The sequence below is a fragment of the Ovis aries genome, chromosome 23 (assembly GCF_016772045.2).
Source record: "Ovis aries strain OAR_USU_Benz2616 breed Rambouillet chromosome 23, ARS-UI_Ramb_v3.0, whole genome shotgun sequence".
Taxonomy (NCBI): domain Eukaryota; kingdom Metazoa; phylum Chordata; class Mammalia; order Artiodactyla; family Bovidae; genus Ovis; species Ovis aries.
Window position 1 is genome coordinate 34,420,124 of NC_056076.1, and position 17,557 is coordinate 34,437,680.

Here is a 17,557-nt window from a genome sequence, read left to right on the forward strand (position 1 = left end):
TGATTCTTTATCTTATTTTCTTTCCTTCCCTCCTTCCTTCCTTTCTTCCTACTTTCCTTCCTCCCTCCCTTCCTTCCTTTTTCTTTCCCCCTCCTCTCTTTATGATCAGTTAAGTTTCCCATAACTTCCAAGGGAATTCTGTATCCCTCTAGGATGCTCCTCTATACCTGCTTCTGCTGGGAAATATGCCTTTTTTCTGAACATTTCTAGAAATTGAAAATTAGAGGTATGAACTTATTTCCTCAATTTTAACTCTGATTGCCTTTTATATGCCTTCTTTCCTGATAGCATATCGAGAAATCCTCAACAGCAGCATTTCCCAAATCACTAGCTTGCACCATCTCCTTTAGAAGGAGAGCTGACTTCTAAAGATGTAGAAGGAGGAGACAGTGACTTCTGCCAGTAATACTTGGTTGAACCCAACTGAGCTTCTTGGTCTTAGTAACTTTCCGTGTTCATCTTCTCCTCTGCCATTTAAAAATGGCAGACCCTATGCCCAATATGGGTCTTCTCTGGTGGCTCAAATGGTAAAGAATCTGCCTGCCAAGCAGGAGACCCAAGTTCAGTCCCTGCACTGGGAAGATTTGGAGGAGGGCATGGCACCCATGCCACTATTCTTGCTTGGAGAATTCCATGGACAGAGAAGGCTGGCAGGCTACAGTCCTTAGGGTCTCACAGAGTCAGATATGACTGAAATAAGTTAGCATGCATGCACGCACACTCAATATGCCATGACTAAGTTCCATCCCTTCCTCTGTCTGACTTCTGCTGGCCCTTAATCTATGTTTGAATATCGTTTGATATGATTTCTCTAGAAAGCCTTTCCTACTCTCCAGAACTGGACCAGGGACCCCTTATGTGAGTCCTCTTCCATGGCACGCTATCCACATCCCTGATTTGCCTTGATCACTCTGTATGGTGACTGCCTGTCTTTTTATTTCCCGCTGGACAGTTAAGTCCAGGAGGATAGACAGTAAGCACCCAGCTTAGAACTTCACATACAATTCCTTCTCAATGAGTCTGTATTTCATAGCTACATTTAAAAACTTTAATAACATTTTGAAAGTTTTTAAAGTGATTTGAAGTTCAAAAACAATGTACAGTTGCCAAGTTGGTTCTTGTCATCCATCCTTTGTGGTTTAAGGGAAAGAGGGCCGTGGGTGCATTCAACTCACTAAACTGTGATCAAGTAGACCAAATTTTAATGGAGTTTGGTAAAGCACCAGAACGAGGTTATACATTGAACCAGCTGAGAGGCCGCAGTTTTCCTCGCACTGTTATTAATGGCTTCTTGTTTATTTATTTATTTTTACCATGACTAGGTCATCATTCCACCCTGTGCAGAATTCATCAAAGACACAACCTTTGCGCTGGGTGCTTTGGATTTTCTCATTCCACTACCTGAAGTCACCCATCTGTGAAGGGAGGGCACACATCTACCTCATAAGGGTGTTGACCATTAATTAGGCCACAGAGAGCTGTCTTCAGTAGGAGAACAGCGTGTAAGTGCACGTGTTCCACGTCTATTTAAATTACACCCCATGTGCCAGCGAGGTGGCTAAGACCCAGGAGCGTTTGGATTTGCAAGGGCTTTGAATGCAGTACAAAGCTCTCAACGTCTCAATATAAAGCATCAATCGGAGGCATTAAAATGTCAGCACCTTTTCAGGGATTTTGTTCATTAAAAAGGCTGCAAAGGAGTCCTCCGGAATGCGAGCGACTGTAGGCCAAGCCACAGCCCCAGCATAGAGCAAACAGGAGACTCGGGAGAAATTCCCGAGCAAGCAAGCGGAGCAAGTTTTCAGTGGTGGGTGAAGCGAGGCTGGGGGCTTGGGGAGAAAGCTGGACTTGCCGGGCACTCCCGCCCCCCAGCGCGGCAGTAGATCAACTTGACACTTCCCGGCTCTAATTTCCTTCCTCCTCGTTTTTGATTTCGCGGCATTCCCGATTATGCAGCTGCCAGGAAAGGAAGCAATGGAATGGCAATATAGCAAAGACCCGACTTTTCGGATTAGACATTTCTGAAGTAAGAGCCAACGGGTCACATCTTCTGGCCGGTTCCGAGATGCTTCCAGGACCAGCTAGTGCGGTCACCCAGCTGTGCGAACCAGTTGGCTTCCCTCTCTTCTTACGGGCCACGCGGGTGCTCAGTAGCCTGGGGCATCATCTATAATAGACCGTTTTATTTGGTAAATGTTTTCCTACTTACTGAAGAGCGTTCATTATTAATGACCAGAAAGGGAACTCCTGCCTCCTGTGGCAGAAGTTGATACATTTGCTTTGTATAATTGCTGTGTATAGTTAGCCATGTGGTCGTTCAGCTAAAATAAATTGTCTTCTTCCCATAAGAGGCTTCCTGCATGTCACGGGAGAGCGAGAGGGAAGGCGGCCGCTGAGACTAAGCTCTTAGCTAAGGCGATGGACGAATCCCACAAACAGAAGGCAGATGGCAAGTTCGAGATGAATAGCATTTTTTAATGGCTTCAGAATAACTCTGTCTGTAAAGGGCTTTGCTGAATGACAACCGGTAGGGCGATTTATCTACTGCTGCGTTCTCAGACCTTCTGAGAACTCTTCTCCCATTTGTCTGTTAGGACAAGAACTGAGCTCCCTTCCAAGGGGGTAATTTAGGACGCTACCGGATTTAAAAGGCCAGTAGAGCGGAAGGTTAAGAAAACCCTGCAGTTACTTCCAAATAGATGACCACGATCCTGCCACACGGGCAGTCTCCTGCGTTTTGGCATTTGAAGAAAGCAGCTCCATATTGAGATTTAATGGCAGAAGTTGAACTCTGAAATGAACTAGGCCCAAGGTCTAGGAGAAAAGGTCATGGTAAAGACAGCAGACCCCTTTCTGTCTCCAATTACTAAGAATTCACATACTGCTGGTGAGATTAACCCTTCACCATCCATGCAGGTGATTTGAGAAGTGCTGCTGGGAGAACACGGAGTTTGTCTGTATGCTGTCCGGAAAGAAGGCATAAAAAAGACAATCAGTGGTAAAATCGAGGGAAGAAATAAGTTCATACCTTTCATTTTCTTTTTTTTTAATGTAAATATTATTAGTAAATCATATGGCCAAATTGCAGAACAGGTGTCCTTTTATTTATTTATTTTAATTGGAGGATAATTACAATATTGTGATGGTTTTGCCATACATCACTTATAATTTTCAATTTCCAGAAATGTCTAGAAAAAGCTGTACTTCCCATCAGAAGCAGATTTGAGGAACATCTGAGAGCAGAGAATAGAAAATACTAGCATTTCTTACAAATTACCAGATATACTTACCCTGAACTTAAAGGACAGGTTAGAGGGGGAGTTATATGGGAACAATAATTTTATTAAGAACAAAGTCACAGGCATAGAGGAAGTTAGGCCACGGTCAGCATTTTCCCCCTCTGTTCGGATGTTGGACGTGAAATGATGCATAAAGAAAGTTCTTTCTTCTTCTCTGTTACATTCGTCTTTCAAAACATGCACAGGTGCTAGTAATTAGTGACAACTTGAAGCTTATGCTTATTGTTTTAATAAAGCATTTTATTTGAATTTGGATCATTTACTCCCTCACTCAAATCTGAAAATAAGCCCGACTTGTTTGTCCACCTTATTCAGTTCAGCTTTACAGATATTTATTGATTTCCTGCAACTTTCAAGGTATACATGACCACACTTGACAAGCCTCCAGTTGGGTCAAGAGTCCTAATCTGTTTGAATGAGATAAAATATCTGAACTTGAGACTCTCTCCAAAATTCCAAATTACAAACTTGGTACCAGAAGCTGAAAGGAAAAACGAGAAAGCTCTTCAAGGCCTTGCATACGCAGGAATCAAATAATTACAAAAATAACCACAGCAGAAGGTGCCCTCACACAGGTGCACCAAGAAGGCACAAACTAAGCTGTATGGCTGCCCTGCATGCAGATTTCCAGGCCCATCACATACTAGTCATGTCACGTGACCCTGGACAGGTGGCTGGGCCTCAGGCAGGCCCAGTCTCCACTGCAAAGTTGGGATAATGGTATCTAGTTAACAGATGTGATCTGAGGATATAGGACCTTGGGCCATATGAGCTGTTCAAACAAATTTCTTGAAAATACATTGTGGATTCAAAGGAAGATACAACCTTAGAGTGGGGAGTGGTGGATAAGGAAAGAACATGTGTTCTAAGGTAGCATTTGGGGTGTCTGAGGGGCGAGTTTTCCACTGGGGGATGATGGGCTGGGAAGGAGGAGCTTCTAGTGTCCTGGCATCATTTAGGGTGTCCTGGAGACAAACATCTGCTCAGCTGAGAGCAGCTGGAGGGATAAAGAAAAGAGGACCAAGGACACGAGCATGAGCAACGCTTATACACAAGAGAGGAAGTATAGACCGCAGAAACAGAATGTGGCATGAGAGCTAGAGGAAAAGCAAAAGAGAACAGCATCACAGACACCAAGAGAAGAGTATCGAAGGGAGAGGTGGTGTCTGATGTCTCAGTGACACGGAGGAGACTGATCAAAGGGCCCTCACTTTTCTCATTGGGGGCTCGCCTTCATGCCCATGCAAACTCTCCCAACACCAGTTTGTCTCACTTCACTGCAGTGCCATAGTAAGTGAGAACAGAGGGTAAATGGTGGTCACCAGGGGATAGAGGTGGGGCGATAAGATAGATGTGGTTTAAGGGAACAAGCTCATGTGGAGTAATGAGTAAACCCTGAAGATCTAATGCACAGCTCGGTGAATACAGGATATGTTGTCCTACCAGCAGTATATTTGCTAAGAGATTAGAACAATTATTCCAATCACTGAAAAGAAAAGACAATTATGTAACATGAGAGGTCTGCTAATGATCACTATAGCAACTCTCATATTACAACATATAAATGCATCAAATTAACATATTGTACCCCTTAAATTTACACGTGGGATATGCCATATGTATATATATATACACATATATATTTTATAGTCCGATCAACTTGAAATTTGTATGAGTGACTCTCTCCTATTGCTTGTTAGATGTATAAATCTACAGTTTTTACATTTCCTACAATGAAACCTAAATTCTCTCTCCGAAGTTGTCATCACACCCCCAAATCAGTTATATCAAAGTTATTCTTCATGATAACTACCATATTTATACAGGTTTCCTAGGTGGCACAGTGGTAAACAATCTACCCGCCAATGTAGGAGACGCAGGTTTGATCTTTGGGTCAGGAAGATCCCCTGGAGTAAGAAATGGCAACCCACTCCAGTACTCTTGCCTGGAAAGTTTCACGGACAAAGGAGCCTGAGGGGCTACAGTTCATGGGGTCATGAGTCAGACACAACTGAGCTTGCACACAACACAGGCTATATTTATATATTGTAATGAAAAATAAAAAGCGGAACTGAGAAGTACCATCAGTGGTGAAGAACTGAGATGAGTAACTTACTATTATGGGAGATGCAGTATGATATTATTCTAGTCTGTCTATTCCGTTTCTTTTTTAAAAAAAGTGATGGACCCACTAAATTTACTTTGTGTCTCAATGAAGGTTATGAGGAGCAGTTTGAGAAACACAACTTTAGTTCTCTAATTTTCAGAGCTTGACCCATCAATTGTAAAGTTCCCGTCAACACTTCTAGGACTTCTCGGACCTTCCAACTACCTCCAGAGGCAGAGGACAACCACTGCTGTGTATCCCCAGTTGCCTAGGGCGTGAGAAAAAATGACCGAAAGCCGGAAACTTTGTTTGAAGTATTTTGTTTTGAAACTTCACAGAAATTTTGCATACAAATTTGATTTGTAATATCTGTTTGCTTTGGCATAAAATCATGTTTTTTACTGTGAAAATTTTCAAACACACAAAACAGAATAATATGATGAGTCCTCTCTTATTCATCACCCAGCTCTAAAAATTATCAACATTCTGTCCTCCTCTTTCATTTCTCTGTCTCCCCCAGCACACACAAACACAGACACACACAGAGTTTTTGCTGGAATTTTTAAAAGCAACGACCAGACAGCATAGCTCCACCTCACAATTCTCTAATGGTCAAGGACTTATATTTTAAATCATACCTCAGTATTATTACCACACCTAACACAATTACCAGTAACTCTTCAACATCTCAGTCTTCCATTTTCCCTAGTTGTCTCAAAAAATGTATTTTATGACTGAATTGTCTGAATTGGATCATAAAAATATTTACATATTGCATATGGTTGGTGGATCCCGTAAGGGAGTTCCCCTGCCTTTTGTCTATTTTTAATGCTGCTTGTTTGTGGTAGAAACTGAGTAATTCTTCTTGTAGAACTTCCTTTATTATGTGTGTATGTGTGCGTGTGCGTGTGTGTGTGTGTGCGTGTGTGTGTGTGTGCGCTCAGTCGCTCAGTTGTGTCTGACTCTTTGCAACCCCATGGACTGTAGCCTGCCAGGCTCTTCTGTCCATGATATTTTCCAGGCAAGAATACTGGAATGGGTTGCCATTTCCTTCTCCAGGGGTCGTACTGACCCAGGGATTGACCCAGAGTCTACCTGTGTCTGCTGTATGGACGGGTGAATTCTTCACTGCTGAGCCACTGAGGAAGCCCTCCTTTACTCTGTACATGCCTAATAGAAGGCTCCTGGTGTCATTCAACATGTTCCTCTGTCCTCCACATTTCTTGAAATTTACATATTTATATTTGGCTGTGCTGGGTCTTTGTTGCTGCGAGGGCTTTTCTCTAGTTGCTGCAAGTGGAGGCTACTCTCTATTTGCAAAGCACAGGCTTCTCATTGTGGTTTCTCTGTGGAGCACAGGCTCTAGGGCACACAGGCTTCAGCAGTTGCAGTTCCTGGGCTCTAGAGGGCAGGTTCAGTGGTTGTGGTGCACAGGCTTCGTTGTTCCATCATGTGGGCTCTTACCAGATCAGGGATCGAACCTGCATCTCCTGCATTGGCAGGTGGATTCTTTACCACTAAGACACAGTGACAGGGAAGCCCTGCCCTCCACATTTTAAAAACCTGGCTGATACAGGCTTTATTTGCATCAAGTTTAAATTTTGGCAAATGATACTGAATGCCTACTGAGTGGAGCTCTGTGCTTTCATCCTATCAGGGTGCTTGCCCCACCCTGGGGGCTACTAAGATTGACCAGTGGATTCCAGCGGTGTCAGTCTGATTCATCAGTTATAAATTCCCATCAACATTTTACCTAATAGTTTAGTGGCCACTGAGGCTTGTTGTCCGGAATAATGGTTTTACCAGGGTAACAAATGGTGATTTGCTAACTCTGTCATTTCTCCCACATTTATTAGCTATAATATAAACTTTCCCTCATCAGTTATTTGCTTACCCTGAAATACTCTATAAATATTAATAAGTTAGGATACATGCTTTATTCTTTTTTTATTTACCAGTTTTCAGTATGAGTAGGTATCCTCAGAAGATTGTTTACAGCCCCTTCAAGCCAATGGCACCCCACTCCAGTACTCTTGCCTGGAAAATCCCATGGATGGAGGAGCTGGTAGGCTGCAGTCCATGTGGTCACTAAGAGTCAGGCATGCCTGAGCAACTTCACTTTGACTTTTCACTTTCATGCATTGGAGAAGAAAATGGCAACCCTCTCCAGTGTTCTTGCCTGGAGAATCCCAGGGACGGGGGAGCCTGTTGGGCTGCCGTCTATGGGATCGCACAGAGTCAGACATGACTGAAGCAACAGCAGCAGCAGCAGCATCTTACTGCTTCACATGACGCTGACCCTGGGCTTGGGCTTCGCAATCAATGTTTATTTTGTTGAACTGAACTGAATTGAATTAAGCGATGGTCATAATGATGCTACAACAAAAATTTCTTTGTTAATTTTGAAATGCAACCACCTTCCCAGAGGAAACAATACATGGAGGTAAAGTTAGCTACGTTTCTCTATAAGACAGCGAGACACAAAGTTAAAAACATGTAAAATCCTGATTTTTGTGTAAACTGAAGGAGTGTAAGGGAAAACTAACTACACAAAACCTGTGTATATCTTAGTGAACATTCTCAGAGGGAGCACTCTGGTACAACTAGTTGGTGCAACTAGTACCAAGATCAGAAATAGAACAAGATTTTCAGCACAGAAGCCCCTTCCTATCTCTTTCTGTCACTACAGTCCTTTGAGGGCAGCCACCAGCCTGACTGCTAACACCATAGATTTGTTTTAGTGTCTGTTTGCTTATATATTTTAAATCGATGTATCAGTATCTTCTATCCACGTATCTGCATGTTATGGCATACATTCACTCTCACTGCTGTATAAGGTTCCATTACTTGAATATAATAGTTTGCTTATCCAGTCTACATAATGGATATTTGAGTTATTTTCAGTTTGAGGTTATAAATAGTGTCACTAGGAATATTTTTGTATATGTCTTTTGGTGAACACGTGCGACTCTTTCTGTTGGGTATATTGTTGATGTTGTTCAGTCCAACTCTTGTCACCCCATGGACTGTCGCCCACAAGTCTCCTCTGTCCATGGGATTTTCCAGGCAAGAATACTGGACGGGCTTGCTGTTTCCCTCTCCAGGGGTTCTTCCAGACCCAGCGATCGAATGCTGGTCTCCTGCGCCACAGGCGTCTCCTGCTTTGCAGGCGGATTCTTTACGGACTGAACAGCCAGGAGTTAGACAATCTCCTGCATTCCTCTCAGAAGGCGGAGGTGACATCATACTCCAGCTATGAGTGGCGTTGTTAGTTCTGGAACCTGAGGGAGCATATTCAACATATCTGAGTCCCAATTTCCTTACCTCTAAGATGGGAACAATCGTACTTCATGTAAGGGTGTCGTGAGACTAAGGACAAATATACGTGAAGCTCTGTACTTGGTATATTCTATTGTTGAACAAAAGGTACCTCCCACTGTTGTCAATAGCCATGCTGGTCACATCAAATACAATTGCCTTTATTTAATTTCAGTAAAAATAGAGTTGGTACCTCTACACTAGCAATTGAAGTTTGCATACAAGTTTGCGTGGCATTAAAGCTAACTTGCCCTGAGACTTTCCTGGCAGTCTAGTGGTTAAGGATCTGCCTTCCAACGCAGGGGATGTGGGTTCAATCCATGGTCAGGGAACTAAGATCCCACATGACACAGGGCAACTAAGCCTGCACACTGCAACTAAAGAGCAACTAGAGAACAACAGTTCTCTTTTGTTCTTGCTGCAACAAAAGACCCAGTGAAGCCAAAAAATTAAAAACTAAGTAAAGCTAACTCACTCTGTGATGAGAATCTTAACTTTGGCTCCTTCACTTAATTCCTAAGAGATGTTATTTAGTAAAGAAAAATAGAAAAAAAAAATCACACAAATATAAAAATCAGCATTCTTAAAATTGCCTCTCATTATCCTTGAACTCAAAAGTTTATCCTAAACATTTGTAGAGTCCAGGACTGGACAGAATGCCACAAAGATACTTGTCCACCATGAATTATGAAGTCTTTAGTCATTAAACTTCTGCAAAGGGACTGACTCTGACTCCCCACCTACTCCACAGCTCCATCATTCTCAGCTCACTCTGTTTTGCCTCATAGTAATTACCACTACCTGACATATTGCTGTTCCTTTTTGTTAATCATTTGTCACCCTCAGCTAGCATGTAAACGCCACACTCTCAGTTGCGTCCAACCCTTTACAACCCCATGGACTGTAGCCAGCCAGGCTCCTCTGTTTACAGGATTTTTCAGCCAAGAATACTGGAGTGGGTTGTCAATTCCTCCTTCAAGGGATCTTCCCAACCCAGGGATCAAACTCACATCTCTTACATCACTTGCATTGGCAGGGGGATTCTTTACCATGTTTTTAACTTACCGTGTTCTTTCAGCACCAGCAGAATGCCTGGCACATAGCAGACATTCAGTGAAAGTGAAAGTGAGGTCGCTCAGTTGTGTCTGATTCTTTGTGACCCCATGGACACCAGCCTTCTCCATCCATGGGATTTTCTAGGCAAGAGTACTGGAGTGGGTTGCCATTTCCTTCTCCAGGGAATCTTCCCGACCCAGGGATAGAACCCAGGTCTCCTGCATTGTAGACAGATGCTTTACCATCTGAGCCATAAATACTGTTAAATAAATGAATTTTTAAAAATAAATGAGTGAAGGCAAAATAAGAATCCAATAAAATATATATCAAAAGTAGTAACAATTTTCAATTAGGTCCATGCTGTATTTAATCTGACCCAGAAGTCAATAATGTATTCTGACTGCAATTCCACTATCAACCCCCAACCCTAATTATTGTAGATGTTCAATAATAACATTACCACAAAAATATTAGCCTGTTAATAATCAACACATTTTTCTCAAGTGCACCTTTGGGAACTATGAGGAGGAAATTGATATTTCCCACACACATATGCTGTAATTGGTTTTTTTTTTTTTTTCAAAAGAGGGAAAACTTAATAAATATGGTTACTGAAAATGATTTAAATTTTTATTTTTCTTTTCTTTAAATAAAAGCAGACATGAGAGTCATGTTTTTACTATAAACAAATGTTAAGTTTTACATGTTGACTGTTACAAAGTTGGTCAGTTTTTCCTTTACCAAAATAAGTTGTTAATTAAGATAGACAAAAACCAGGAAACATTGAAGTTAGTCATTTAATTTCCTTACTTATTCAGAGCTGCCTAGAGTCATTTCCTGCAGGAATTTCATGTCTTCCCATGGAAGTGTTTCAGCAGCTGGTAACGAAATCATCAACTTAGGCAGTGGCTGTTACTCCAGGCTCCAATTACAAATCAGGTGGATTTTTTTTTTTTTTATATTCGTGATGGAGCCAGATCAACTTTAGAAATAAATCTAAATACCTTCTAGAATGCTTTTTCTGTGTTGGTCTGAGGAAGCAATTTGGTCTAGTGGGAGAAACTGTAGACAAAGAAATCTGACTTCTAGATTTGGCTCAGCCACTAATTAGTTTCGTGACCTTAGCTTTCACCTCCTGTACCCAATAGCTGCGTCTACGTGAGGTAATAACACTCAAATTTTACCCTACAAAGTTGTTTTTAAGATGGAAGGAATACTAGCCAAATTCTGTATGTAGCTAATTTTGTTGATGTGTGTGGCTCCAATATGTGCTATAAAGCTTGTACTATTCTTAAGGATAAAGACCTTGTCTAATACTTCACTGGGTTCAGCCTTGCCCAGTGCAATGTGCTGGGAGCACAGCAGATGACATACAAATCAGAGAAATCAAGGTCTTTTGCACTCTTCTAAGAAAATGATCACTATTCCTTACAGGTCTAAAATGTACAAGCTTTTTTCTCATTCCTAAGTTGCCTATTTACTTGGGAAACAGAAGCCAATCACATTAGTAGATCTATATTTCTTTAAGAATAAGAAGAGATTTCAGCGAATGTGTACTGTAGGGTGGGTGGGGATTGGGGGTGGGACTAAAGGTATGCTCTCTTCTTGTCCAAATGTTTTCTCAACAGAGCCGGTCGACTGAACAAGGAAAGACGCCAGTAGTAAGTCATATTTTAAGAGCTCCTTTGCCTTAGTTTGGCAGCCAGCATATTCCCCAGATTGAGGGAGGACACACTGAATTTTGCAAGCTTGAATCAGTAAGCTGAAGGAAAAGTTCAAACTCCACTTTTGGAAGAACTTTGCTTCTGCAGGTGAGACTGCTGTTGTGGTTGTTCTCCACTTCATGGGTGAACTCAACGCTCTGCTCTCCTTGACGGCTTGCACTGAAGCTGAATGTTGGGAGAGTCAATAAACTTCTGAATGACAACATTGTCTGGACAGTATAATAGAAGACAGTATGAAACATGTATTGCTCAACTCTTTTGAATATGTTACATTTACTGAGAACAACAATTAGCATTGCACATTTCTAACAGTTAAGTCTTCGTTCACTGGGGACACAAAGCTGAATAATTCTGTCATATTTTACCTAGCTATCACTGCTCCTGTCCTTAGTGGTTCAGAAAATCTACAGGCATGATTTCTGAGCACTGGATGAGCTGTTAGCATATGGGAATATAAAAACATTGGAGTGAGTTGATTCTGTACAACTTATTTTAATTTTATGTTCATTTCAATGATAAACTAAGCAAATTATTATAAGTATTGTGCTCATGCTAATTCCTTGATGGCCCAGTAGTTAGACCTCTACATTTTCACTATGGTGGCCTCAGGTTCAATCCCTGGTTGGGCAACTAAGATCCCACAAGTTCTGCAGGGTAGCCAATAAATAAATAAATTCAAGTGTTATGTTCAGGTTCTGCAGTCAGACATTATGGGTTTAAATTCTTTATGAATAGTATGAATTAGAGAATATCATTGGATTTCTTTGAGCCTCAATAAGAAAGCAAAGGAGGCCTGGCTTGCTGCAGTCCATGGAGTTGCAAAGAGTCAGACACAACTGAGCAACTGAACTGAACTGAACTGAAGATAGCAAAAATAATAGCCACTTTCTCAGAGGGTTTATGTGAGAATTAAGTGAGATAATCTAGATATACTTTGTCACAAATTAAACAATCTGTAAATATCAGCTAGTAATACTTCAATCTTTATTTGGATGACCGTCGTGTAACAAAGTACTGCCATAAGATTTCACAATATCCCTGTTGAAGTCCCCATGGATGCCAAGAAGTATATTCATTGCTATAGGTAAATGAGAAAAAGAGAGGTTAGAATGAATACGGAAATGATGTATCTGTGCCAAATGAAGTTCAAATGCTAGAGTGGTTCAAATAGAGAAGGTGAACGGGGAAATGGCACAGCTGAGTCAGAGGAAGCCTGCACTAGAGGAGCCAGGACCATATTCACCCTCTGAACAATGATCCAGCAAAGGCATGGATCCGTCACATGAAATTAATTTGAATTTATTAGGTTTATTTGCATCTAATTGTAAACTTTCAATTTCATGGTTGTGTTAGAGGTATAAGCAGAAGGAGCTTATGCTTTATTTTATACTTAAACAATATTTAACTAATACTTTAAAATATTAAGCCAACACTAGAGGTGCACACATTTCTTTGCCTTTAAGCAGGGACGGGGGAGCCTGGTGGGCTGCCATCTATGGGGTCACCCAGAGTCGGACACGACTGAAGTGACTTAGCAGCAGCAGCAGCAAGCGATCTCTACATTATTCAATTCTGAGAAACATTGACTTTTGGTAAAGTGAGGTTGTAAGTAATTTGGGGGGCAATGCCCTGTGGCATGATTCACATATATTTGCAAAAGCTCACTGTGCGGGGGGCATTTGCTGGACACAAACAGTGATAAGATGCAAACTGTGTTAGTTTAGTTTGGAGAGATTGGAAGGGGATGTGTGTGTGCATGTACACAAGAGAGTGATAAAGAGAGAGACAAAGAGAGAGAGCAGGGTGGAGGGAGGAACGGAGAGAGAACTCAGGGAAAGAGAGAGGGAGCGATAACTCACAAGCAACATAGGGCAACATGAAGTGTCAAGTGAACAGTATGGAAAGATCATAAGAGAGGACTGGGTTGCAGTGGCTGAGATGACCGCGTACAGTTCTGCGGGGACATGAGATGTGAGCTAGTCCTTAAGTGAAGCTAGGACAAGGCACTCCAGTTTTAGGAGGTGGATGTCTGAAGTAAGAAATGGTGTAGGCACAGGAGGCAGTGGTGGTAGTTATATTCAGTTGCTTACTGCCTCATTTAGAGCAAAATATTAAGACTTTCCCAGTAAAAGCAATATATTATATATAGACAATTTCAAGTGACCCAAGTGAAGAGCTGGTGTCTGCCCACTCCTCTGATCAGAAGATCTGTTCACATTTGGCTGTCACAGTTGTGGTGAAGTAGAGTCTCCACGACCTGCCGCTCTTGGAGGCTTCTGAGTAGCTGAGAATCATGGGATTCGCCTTGCTCTCAGAACCATGGGATTTTCTTCACTCTGAGAACCATGGGATTTTCCTTCCTTTGATTAGTGGAACATTGCCCCAAACTGGCCATGAGATGATTTTACTGATGCTTTAAATGAGTTCTCAAATGCCAGTATTTTATAAATTAAACAGAAGTGTTTTGTCCCTGAAAAAGAATTAGGGATTGTTTGTCTCAAATTAATGTAAAAATGGGTAAATGTTGATCCATGTTTAATATTTCCCTTCACATATTTTTCTTATACCTGTGGTGCCTATCATTGCTTATCTGCTAGCAAATTCCAGTAGATAACAAGTTAATGATTATTAGCAAACAAATATTAGTGGAAACCCATGAAAAGTCAATTACATTGAACTGATATGTGTGTTTGCATGTTCATGTTAATAATTTCATCATACTGTCATATTCCTTGAAATCGTTTTTGATTTACATTTGGAATGAAATATATCCATGTTATGTGATCCTCTGCAAGGAGCATGGTGTTCTCTGCAAAGAGTACCATAGTTTCCAGAAGCTCCTTCAATTAAATTTTATGAACTGTAGCCTAAGAGATAAGCTACCTCCCCTTTAAATGGAGAAGTAAACTTGGGTGATTTTACCATGCTGTAACATATGCCACGCCCTCTATCAGCTCATGGAGAAAGAACTGGTGAAGCAGATGGCAGCAGCCAAGTGGATCCATCCAACCAAGGAGAAAGTCAGCTAATGAAGACAGTTGTCTGACTTAACATAGAAATGGTTTCTAAGCACAATGACGGCATACACTCAAATTCCAATTGAAGGAGATTGTGCTTGTGGAGCTGTGAGAGACACTGCTGGTGCCCATTCCCTATTCTCTAAAGTAGATTCCACAAAGTCCCCAGGCTGGAGTCTAGGTGCCCAGAGACGATCACCGATTGGCTTTCTTCTCTCCCTGGACTCCCTTCCTCATTGCACTTCCTGGGGTTACCTGAATAAACACTGTCCACAAGTCCTTATCTCAGGCTCTGCTTTTGAGGAATTCAAGATAGCAAAATCCTTGGAGTCATCCAAGGGAAAATAATGATTTAAAATATGTACCTATTAAAATACTAATGCGGCTTACCTGGTGGCTCAGACTGTAAAGAAGCTGCCTGCAATGCAGGAGACCCAGGTTCGATCCCTGGGTCAGGAAGATCCCCTGGAGAAGCAAATAGTTACCCACTCCAGAATTCTTGCCTGGAGAATCCCATGGACAGAGGACCCTGGTGGGCTAGAGTTCATGGGGTCGCAAAGATTTGGACACAGCAGACACAACTGAGTACACATTCAAAATACTGATAGACTCTGTTACTGAATGTTTACTATGTGCCAGATATTGTATTGAAATATCTTCTTACAGTAGTACCTTATAAACCTGCACAGTAACCATGTGAACTCCATATTGTTTATTTTTTTTAATAATAAAACTAAAGCTTCAGAGGGTTAGCTCATTTGCTCAAGGTTACTAGTAAATGACAGATCTGGGATTCAAACCCAGATCCTTTCTGCTTTTTCTTCTAGAAGCTCATACACAAGGATGATTTAGTCATTCGTATCTTCATTTCACTCATAATTTTAACAAAACTACCAACCCTCAAGAAACATCTTTGTAACAAATATAGATTTAATAAGAGTCGGAAAGGATCCTGTGTGAGGGCATTCATCCTCCAGATAAGCTGTTCTCAAGGTGTATCCTTTTAATCTCAGAGGAAACAAAAGTAGAGCCATTACACAATTTTTAAAAACCAAGCTTAAGCTGATACAGATTTTATTTTTATCCTGGGGATCTCAGTTTTTTGGGCTTCTTTGTGCTCAATTGCTTAGTCGTATCTGACTCTTTGTGACCCCATGGACTGTGTAGCTTGCCAGGCTCCTCTATCCATGGAATTTTCCATTCCACAAGAATACTGGAGTGAGTGGCCATTTCCTCCTCCAGGGGATCTTCCCGACCCAGGAATTGAACTGGAGTCTCCTGTATCTCCTGCAGTGACAGGCAGATTCTTTACCACTGTGCTACCTGGAACGCCCTCTCATTCTTTTCTTGAGTTTATAAAGATTTAGTCATTAAAGAGTTTGTATTCTTTTTTTTTTTTTAAGAATTTTTTGATGTGGACAATTTTTAAAGTCTTTATTGAATGTGTTACAAAATTGCTTCTGTTTTTCACGTTTGGTATTTTTGGGCCATGAGGTATGTGGGATCTTAGCTCATCAACCAGAGATTGAACCTGCACTCCCTGCATTGGAAGGAGGAGTCTAAACCACAGGACTGGCAGGGAAATCATAAGGATTTGTTTTCTTAAGTAAGTTTCCAAACAAGTATTGGCTTGATTCCAAGACCCTTCTGTGGTTCAGAGAGGCCCCCATCCCCAGTGGCTCTGCTGACAACCACACTGACCTGAGTGAATGCGTCCAGAGGCCCAGTGCCCACCCCATACCAGAGCAGGCTCACGTGAGCTGGGTGCCCCAGCTGCCTTATTTTGCCTCATCTTTAAAAAGTGAGGGTTCTCTGATTGTTCAGTTGCTAGGTCATGTCCAACTCTTTGTGACCCCATGAACTGCAGCATGCCAGGCTTTCCTGTCCATCATCTCCCAGAGTTTGCTCAAACTCACGCCCATTGAGTTGGTGATGCCATCCAACCATCTCGTTCTCTGTCGCCCCCTTCTCCTCCTGCCTTCAGTCTTTCCCAACATCAGGGTCTTTTCCAGTCAGTCGGCTCTTCAAATCAGGTGGCCAAAGTATTACAGCGTCAGCTTCAGCATCAGTCATTCCAATGAATATTCAGGACAATTTCCTTTAGGATTGATTGGCTTGATCTCCATAGTCCAAGGGATTCTCAAGAGTCTTTTCCAACACCGCATTTCAAAAGCATCAATTCTTTGCACTCAGCTTTCTTTATGGTCCAACTCTCACATCCATACCTGACTACTGGAAAAACCATAGCTTTGACTAAACAGACCTTTGTTGGTAAAGTAATGTCTCTGTTTTTTAAAATGCTGTCTAGGTTGGTCGTAGCTTTTCTTCCAAGGAGCAAGCGTCTCTTAATTTCACGGCTGAAATTATCTCTAACCTTGCTCAAATTCTCCAGAGATTCCGTGCAGGTTTTTTTCTTCCTTATTTCATAAGTAAGATAGGAACACATTTTTGCCTGAATTCACACACAGTATACAGAATAAAATGTGACGAAGCCCCACACCAGCCACCCCAGCACCTTTCCCCGTCTCTTATGTGGAGGTTTCCACTGTTACCAGTTTAATGTATATCATTCCAGTCCTTTCCTCATGCAGGAAACCTATGTGTCCTGGTGGCATGCTATCACAGAACCCTCAGGATCTACCAGCTTCCAGAGTATGAAGTTATCTTCTGTGTGTTTGGGGGATATAGAGCCTGTGGCAAAAGAGAAAGTGAGTTACTAATTGGATTTATGGCCATTACTCCCAGAGCAGCCCTCTGCCCTCGGTAATCTCGAGAGCGGTTCAGATAGAATCTCTCTCTGTGAAGGATCCAGAAGACTCTGTAAGGAGAAAGCTGGCACGTCTCCTGCTCACCCAATAAAAAGTCAGATAGTTATTAAACTGTCCCTGAAGCTACTGTGATTTACATTCATTTTAATGGTTCCCTTTGTAGAGCAGTCCCTTTAATGGGGGTGCCCTCCGGTTCCTATTGGTTCCATTTAAAACAAATATTACACCATCTCCAGCTATCCAGCTCTCCTTTCATGCTTTGACCTGC

At 41.8% G+C, this 17,557-nt stretch overlaps 1 long non-coding RNA gene across 1 annotated transcript in view; it reads right to left on the reverse strand.

The window, feature by feature from the left end:
* Window positions 1–1,107: 1,107 nt before the first annotated feature.
* The window catches only part of LOC121817716 (uncharacterized), a 74,606-nt gene continuing 58,156 nt past the window's right edge, over window positions 1,108–17,557 (reverse strand). The window contains exon 3 of the long non-coding RNA XR_006057745.2: window positions 1,108–2,962. This is a non-coding gene — a long non-coding RNA (uncharacterized LOC121817716). The remainder of the gene's footprint in view (window positions 2,963–17,557) is intronic.